We start from the raw sequence: 9,056 nt of genomic DNA on the forward strand, positions 1-9,056 counted from the left end.
ATCTTAAATGCTTTTGGGGAATCACAATGAAACCATTTATGTTTAAATATGCAGTGCTGTGTTGAAACTAATGCTCTTAAGTTATTGTTAACAGGGGGTTTTTGGAGTGTGATAAAAAACGATTTAGAAGTCAAATTAACAAGCAGTCCTAAAGCCAACTGAGAGGCCATTAGAAACATTAAGCAGCATTCTGCTAGCAAAGAGGGAGTCCTTACTACACTAGCAGAAAGGACTGCTAGCATATAAAAGTAATAGCGGAGGAGGCGGGGGGGGGACTGCTCTCCCCGTTTCTACCATGATTGGAGCGAAGGAAGTGATTATTCCTTTGCCACAGAATCAAACAGACACTAACTTAGGATTGTTCTGTTTCAGTTAGTCTTTTATGTGGTGCTAATAATGGATGCTTCATTGTGATACTAAAATGATATGCTTTCTGTTTCCATTTTTATGTAGTCAGACCTGAAGAAACTGTCCAATATAGTAATTTTGAAAAGCTGAAAGAGTCGATAATGTTGACAGAATTAAATTATGTCTGATAACAAGAATGACAGGTGTATGAAATCATGGCAACAATAGACTGCTTTTTAGAAAAGGTTCTTGAGTCTGCCTAAAGAATGTGTTAGCCACTGTATTTTTTTCTAAGGGCCCTACAGGTGGGCTACTGAATAGTGTGCACAATAATGTGCACAAGTTTTCCCTTCTCAGTTTCACCTCCATAGCTGGGAGTGCAGCTAAAACAATGTGAAACTGATAAGGCACTTCTGATGCTTCCCCACTACAGTTCTCTTGTTTATTGACCCTGTTGTGGGTCCCATTCTGTAGAATTTTAATCAAATTTGGGAATGGGTGTGTGTATGTGCCAATGCAATTCTGGGCTGCATCAATAGGAGTATAGCATCTAGATCAAGGGAAGTTATAGTACCACTGTATTCCGCTCTGGTCAGACTTCACCTGGAATACTGTGTCCAGTTCTGGGCACCACAGTTCAAGAAGGATACTGACAAGCTGGAACGTGTCCAGAGGAGGGCAACCAAAATGGTCAAAGGCCTGGAAACGATGTCTTATGAGGAACGGCTTAGGGAGCTGGGTATGTTTAGCCTGGAGAAGAGAAGGTTAAGGGGTGATATGATAGCCATGTTCAAATATATAAAAGGATGTCATATTGAGGGAGAAAGGTTGTTTTCTGCTGCTCCAGAGAAGCGGACACGGAGCAATGGATTCAAACTACAAGAAAGAAGATTCCACCTAAACATTAGGAAGAACTTCCTGACAGTAAGAGCTGTTTGACAGTGGAATTTGTTGCCAAGGAGTGTGGTGGAGTCTTCTTCTTTGGAGGTCTTTAAGCGGAGGCTTGACAGCCATCTGTCAGGAATGCTTTGATGGTGTTTCCTGCTTGGCAGGGGGTTGGACTGGATGGCCCTTGTGGTCTCTTCCAACTCTATGATTCTATGAGTTGGGCTCAGAGAATACATGAAGACACCACAATATATATATATATATATAGATACATATGCAAATTCAAAAATGTACCCCAAGACACATGTATGCAAACTATTTCAAACATATAAAATTTGGTCTCCAGAGGGCAATGTTTTATTATTTAACTACTCACTTTTTGGCAAATTTCTTCACTTTGCTGGAATCTCAGAACATTTAAAAGTATCTCTCCAGGCACAGAGCAGTTTAGGAATACGTAAGTAGTATTGCTCCTTGGACACTGTACACTCTCTAGTGTTTGGAAAAGTATCAAATCTGATTAATTGAAATTATTTATTTTTATTTACTTTACAGGAGGCCTTTTTCAGTAAGACATATACTTGTGATAGAAAGTCTCTTTGTGAAGTCAATTACATTCTAACTGTGTAGGCTACAAGATGATAAAAGAAATGGTGAAGGAACACTAGATGCTAGACCTCCTTTTCAATTATCAAAAGAGTACATCTGGGAATGTCAGCTTCCTTCCTATTCTATGAGGCCAAAGTTTAAGTTATATTTAAAATGTCTAATAGCCAAATCAGAAGAAAGTCAAAGAGATCTTGTGAAATATCATTATTATTATTAACCCAATGTATGTATTGCAGTTACAGTCTCCAAGGTCATCCCTTGCATGTACTTCATTGAGATCGTTTTCCCATACCCAGATGTTTAAATTTTGGAACACCAATCAGCATGCAGCAATGGTCAGAAATGTTCCCACTTGGTCTGCCAGCCACAAAATTGCTAGGCTGCACTCAGATGAGGAACAAATGGAAGTAGGGTATGAGGATAAAGCCTGCTCAGCAAATTATCACCACAAACACAAAATGTGTTAACAAGCTTCTATACCTACAGTGATGTATAATAGATTACTTTATATATTAAAATTTTGAGTTTTCTGCAGTAAGGGGAAATCTGGATTAATTGTAAAAGATGTGTCAGCTGGCCTTTTGATGATGGTGTGTGGATGCTGCCAAAAATTGCATGCATAAAGAGTACCAATTTCTCAGTAAGCTGCAATCCATAGACTCCTTTACCCAATAATATTTGCAGCACAAATCCCGTTGTTTAGAGTAGGGACCTATGAATCTGCCAGTTTGTTGTCTTAAGTTTCTCATTTTTCCAAACTTAAATTTATTTCTCTACATTTCCACAGCAGTTTGAGATTTATTCCTTTAAAAAAATATCTCATGAACACTTACCAGCATTTTAGTGCACATTTCTCCTTATATACACATTTTGGAAGCAATTTCCCCTTATATAATGCAATTATATATGGTCTTTTGACTCATAAATAGATTTTTAGGCACATTTCCCCCAATATATGCATTTTCCCCATATTTTATTGGAGAACTGCATCACAAAATTTGGAGAAGTGTGAATTTCATAAGATAGTTGTGTTTTGCTTTGCATATTGGTTTGAATACAGTAGTAGGAATTAGATGGTTTTTCATGAAAATACAAATAAATTCTCCATCAGTTCAGAGGAGCAAGAAACTGACACGAGAGCAGCAATGAAGCAGAAACTGGAGATAAGAGGATGCGGAGTGGAGTGGAAGGTGGGTTTAAGGAAGCAAGTGGTCCAAATAAGGGATGTTTGGATAAGACCTCTCCTCATTCCAGAGGGGAGGAGTTGCAGGCGGTGACCGTTTCCCACGCTGGCAGGGGGGAGTGTTCGGCCCCCTGCCTTGTCCCCTCCTTCCTGCCGTGCCAAGCCCCATAGCCTGCCAATAGGGCTGGCTGGGGGGCGGGGTCTGGATTCAAACAGCCAGGGAAACGCCATTTCTACTCATTCTGCCCCCTGCGCGCATTGGATCTCCCTCCCTCCCTCCCTTTAGGTCTTGCTATACTTCTGACCTTGCTATGGACTTCGGTTGGTTGCCCAGGGGGCCTTGTAGGAATTTTTATCCATTTGGCAAATTGGCACTGGCCTCTTGGTTTTTCGCCTACCTCGTAGCAACCTGTCACAACTTTATGGTATTGGCGGTTAGGCATTGGAATATTCAATAGGTGATGTAATATGTGTTGTGTGTTGGAGGTCAGGTTGTGCCCATCACCTACCTCCTAGGGGTATCCCTTTAAAGGGATCCAGTGGACGTGGATCCTGTCCAATGCCATGCTAGTGGCTAGGGCCATGGCACAACCCCCGGTGACGTCAGGGGGGATGCTTCCAGTTGAATCTGCATCAACAAGCTCCTCCCACTGGTTGTTAACCCTCTTGTCCAATGCCTAAGCCAATACCACTCACACACCGTAACCAATAAAGTTGTGGCCTTACTTTGCCCATTAACCTAAAATATTGTGTCCGTGTGTTTTATTTACCCCACGCGGGTGGCGGGCCATCGAACCGCAAGACCATCCGAGAGGCCTAGGAATAGAATGCAGGTAACAAAAGTCAGAGAGAATGACTGGGAAGAGAAGCAAACTGGGGGGGGGGGGGAGTTTAACTCTCTACCTGCAGTTATCCTGACAAAACTTCTATCTTTGCATTTCAAGGGAAGCTCCCATTGCTGCCAATTAATGCATTCACACAATTAACAGGACATCTAGTTTGGTCCTAAGCCAGCAGGCAAAGGCTGGTTGTGGCAAAGAGGGATGAAGGAAAGGGAAAGGAGGGAGATCAGAGCTCACTGAGAACACAGAAAGGAAGCTTGGGCTGGTATTCAACCTGCTCACTCCTACAGCCCACATTATTGGCTACATTTCCATATGTATTCCCATCATTTGGTGTGCATTGCACTAGTGGCTAGAGGGTGGGACATGGGTATAAGTGTGGGTAAATAATTATTTTAGGAATTGGGTGCTGATAGGCATCTCTATATCACATTACAGAACTATCTAATGATTTTGTGGAATCCTCATCAATGAAAGTGTTTGGGGCAGGGAAAACTAGGCTGATCAAAAGCTGCCACAAATCATTTGGGATAAATCAATCTGTCTGTGAAACAGATGAAATGGGGGGGATTTGCCAGTTGAGCCACATTCTTCAATAGTATTTTAATCCCTTATTTATTTATTTTAAGTGCACTGCTTTTCCTTGAGGCACTCCAATCTCTGTTCCATGCCCCTCCTCTCACAAAGATTCTAGAAATGGACCACATAAAACAACAGCAAGCAAGCCTGTGGCAGAAAGAGAGTGCGGCAACATCATGCGGCAGAAGGGAAAAGCCACCGAAAGAGAATGTAAAGAAGCATTGAGGTAAAGGCAGTTGGAGGCTAGCCAAATACACGAGGGTAAGCTCAGCCGGCTGAATATTGTCGTTGCACAAAGCAGGGCAATGCATTGATGTGGGCCACACTGTAGGCACATGTTGAAAACCTAGACTCCATATCTGGGTTGCACACATACCATGCATTTAAAGTGCACGACTCCCCCTCCCAAACTATGTGGGGAACTGTAGTTCATTATGGGTGCTGGGAACTGTAGCTCTGTGGGAAGTAAACTACAGTTCCAATAATTCTTTTGGGGAAAGTCATGTGCTTTAAATGTATGGGTTATCAGCTGGCCATCAGGGCTTCTGTGCACACTGCGGTGCAAGAACAGCTCGCCTGACACCGCTGCAGCATCCAGTGATTGGCAGGTGGTGGAGACAAGGGTGGGGCCTGCCAGTTGGATCTAGCCCCTCCCACACACACACACACAATCTAGAGAACTGTAGGAAACAGGAGGTAGTAATATAAAGGCATGTTAAGAAAAATAAAAAAAATAAAGGCATGTTAAGGCTGTTAAGTAACTCTGTGAGGGGAAAACTACAGTGCCCAGAATTCTTTGAGAAAGAACGAATGTGTTTTGAGTGTACTTTAAAGGTGTAGTGTGTAGACAGTCAAACATGTGGAGCAACTTCAGACAAACATGTGGAGCAACTTCACTGAAAAGTGCTGTGTTTGAGGTTAGCAGAAATTTGTACCCATGGTGGTTGACTGCTGGTGCCTCATTAACACATGAAAGCTTTCAGTGAGCTGACCTCTAGGCTCAAAAAGTTCAAAAGGACTCAAAGGCTAGCCCATCTACACCAACTCCTTGTCAAAAACCTGGTCCATCCCACTCACTAGTCCCCTCACCCCAGATCAGGGTTTCAGTCTGAGCCACAAGCTTGGGACATGAGCCCAAGCCTTCAGATGATTCAGCTCCTGCCTTCACAGAACTTCTTTTAGCTTTCCTTGTAACTGATGTGGTTTCTCCATCAGTGTACTTTGATCAGAAAAAAACACAATGTTAATTCCTTTTTCTCCCTAACCACCTACCAATTTTCTGTTGGGCAACACCCGATGCCGATTCTGCTAACCACATCCTGAACTGAGTAATTTTTTCCCCCTCTAACAAAAGCAGAACCAGTTAATCTTCACTGATCGTACAACAGAGGAAGCTAAGACATCTGCCTAATACAGGAAAAGAGGCACAGTCATTTCTGGCATCTCCCAGCACATCAAAAATAACAGGGCATCTTGTACCACCATACTCAGTTTGTGGATAGCAAGGATGAAAACATTTGGAGGAACAGATGTCAGCAATTACAGTCTATCTCCTTTTCAAGGCACCTTTGCAGTTTAGTAAGAGTTTTAATTAATCTAACCAATCCAACAGTTAAACATCACAACCATAATGTTTCTATATCCAGGAGTCTGACTTGGCCCCCACAAAGCATTCCCCCCCCCTGGCACTCCCAAGACCCCACCCATTTTTGTAGTGGCAGGAAAATGAGAGGAGAATAAAGTTGGCATGGTACTGTGCTGGACAAAGACATTTAAACCTCTCTCTCCCGATGTTTGGCAGGGGGATGCTTGTCAGACTTTGTGTGTCTGTGTCCTGTATGGTTGTGCATGCGTATGTGCAAGAGTATTCATGCAATCGTGTGGGGTGACTACACGCATCACTGGCATGTGACCACTATTGGTCAAGGCTGAATGTGTCTCTCAGGCAAAAAATATTTAGCCACTCCTGTCTTAGAATTTGTTCACTATTTACGCTGCACGTAAAACAAGCAAGTCTCAGTCACAGTAGCCTAGTAGTGCCGCCTTGAAGACTGTGCTAATTATGCATGACTTTTCACAGGAAACAATATTCTTCTTCGTGAGGTATGTGAAGTGCACAGCTCTGCACATAATATTTAGGTTGCACTACCTTGTGATTGACATGAGGCCAAGTGAAACGCAAGCATCCGAAACTGTCCTGTTCTTTCATTTGAACAGTGCATTATTTATTGGTAACTGAAACCTGACCCTACGTTTCAGAACGAAAAGTCGACCAAGATGCACCCACACATCTGCAGGGTGTGCATGCATCAGATTCAGAACACAGCCTGAGGTTTTCGTAGCATGTGGTTTTCCTGCCTGTAAACCTCTACCACAGGGACGCCTCAAACAGCTAGCGCTGATCCACATACATACCAAAAACAAGCTGCTTACGAAGAGAATGCCAGTTTCCTCTGGTACAGCAGCCCTGCTCTTACCCTGTGGTGGCACCCACTTCCATTACATTGTTTTTCCTGTTGTCATTAGGATCACGTCTACACCTTGAATTTAAACCACACTTATACCATTTTAACTGTCATGGCTTCCCCTAAAGAATCCTGGGAATCTCAGACCACACATTAGTACAATTTGTCAAAGGCCTCCTAACAACTTTAGCAGGCCACACATTTTACACATCAAGTGGGGAATGATCTAGAAACCTTAAAAAAAAAAAGAAATTCTGAAGTATCTTCAGATGTTGCCAATCTCTTTGTGAACTGATGCATTTTACTATTGACAATGTTATCATAACCACCCTGACTTAATGCTCTGAGGGCAAAGCCAGACATACAGGGCAACCATGTCTATGCTGAAATGTGTTTGCCCCACTCACATATCAAATGGGTGTGTCTACTCTTTACATAATAATACTACTACTAATAATAATAATAATTTATACCCCGCCCATCTGGCTGGGCTTCCCCAGCCACTCTGGGCCGCTTCCAACAAAATATTGAAATACAATTAATTCAAGCTCTGGGAGGAAGACCCTTCATCGCATACAAACAGCCACCCAATCTCAAACAGCTCCTCACCCACAATAATACAAAAACAGGACTCAACATGGACACTGGTACCAGAGCCTGCAATAAACCCAGATGCCAACTTTGCTGCCACATAAACCCAGATAACACCATTACTGGTCCCAACAACATCAAACACACCATCTCAGGACTATTTAATTGCTCATCTTCCAACATTGTGTATGCAATCAAATGCCAACAGTGCCCTTCAGCTCTCTATATTGGACAAACAGGCCAAACCCTACGCCAAAGGATAAATGGACATAAATCTGATATCAGGAATCACAAGACAGAGAAACCAGTAGGAGAACACTTCAATCTCCCAGGACATTCTATAAAAGATCTCAAAGTAGCTGTCTTAATACAAAGAAATTTCAGAAATAGACTGGAAAGAGAAGTGGCTGAATTGCAACTAATCACCAAACTTAAAACCATGGAGAAACCTGGTTTGAACAAAGACATTGGATTCTTATCTCATTATACATAACAAAGCCATCTTTAGCCATCTCACCCCTTCCCTGCAAGACTAATTGCAGCCGTTTAGAGTCGTCAACAGGTTTTCCACACTTATCAGCCTATCACCCATTCCCACCACCCTTCTGAGTAATACCCCTCCCCACTCCCCCACTATATTTAAGGATCTGGTGACTTCTGTTTCAGTGTATCTGAAGAAGTGTGCATGCACACGAAAGCTCATACCAGGAACAAACTCAGTTGGTCTCTAAGGTGCTACTAGAAAGAATTTTCAATTAATTCATCAAACATTAAAAGCTTCCCTAAAGAGGGCTGCCTTCAGATGTCTTCTAAAAGTCTGGTGGTTGTTGTTCTCTTTGACATCTGGTGGGAGGGCATTCCACAGGGCGGGTGCCACTACCAATAAGGCCCTCTGCCTGGTTCCCTGTAACTTGGCTTCTCGCATTGAGGGAACCACCACAAGGCCCTCTGCGCTGGACCTCAGTGTCTGGGTGGATCGATGGGAGTGGAGACGCTCCTTCAGATATACTGGACCGAGGCCGTTTAGGGCTTTAAAGGTCAGCACCAACACTTTGAATTGTGCTCAGAAACGTACTGGGAGCCAATCTAGGTCTTTCAAGACTGGTGTAATGTGGTCTCGGTGGCCACTCCCAATCACCAGCCTAGCTGCCACATTCTGGATTAGTTGTAGTTTCCAGGTCACCTTCAAAGGTAGCCCTACATAGAGCAGATTGCAGTAATCCAGAGATAACCAGAGCATGCACCACTCTGGCGAGACAGTCCGCGGGCAGGTAGGGTCTCAGCCTGCGGAGCAGATGGAGCTGATAAACAGCTGCCCTGGACACAGAATTAACCTGCACCTCCATGGACAGCTGGAAGTCCAAAATGACTCCCAGGCTGCGCACCTGGTCCTTCAGGGGCACAGTTACCGCATTCAGGACCAGGGAGTCTTCCACACCTGCCCGCCTCCTGTCCCCCAAAAACAGTACTTCTGTCTTGTCAGGATTCAACCTCAATCTGTTAGCCGCCATCCATCCTCCAACTGCCTCCAGGTATTCACACAGGACCTTC

This window comes from Lacerta agilis, chromosome 5, assembly GCF_009819535.1.
Source record: "Lacerta agilis isolate rLacAgi1 chromosome 5, rLacAgi1.pri, whole genome shotgun sequence".
Lineage (NCBI taxonomy): Eukaryota > Metazoa > Chordata > Lepidosauria > Squamata > Lacertidae > Lacerta > Lacerta agilis.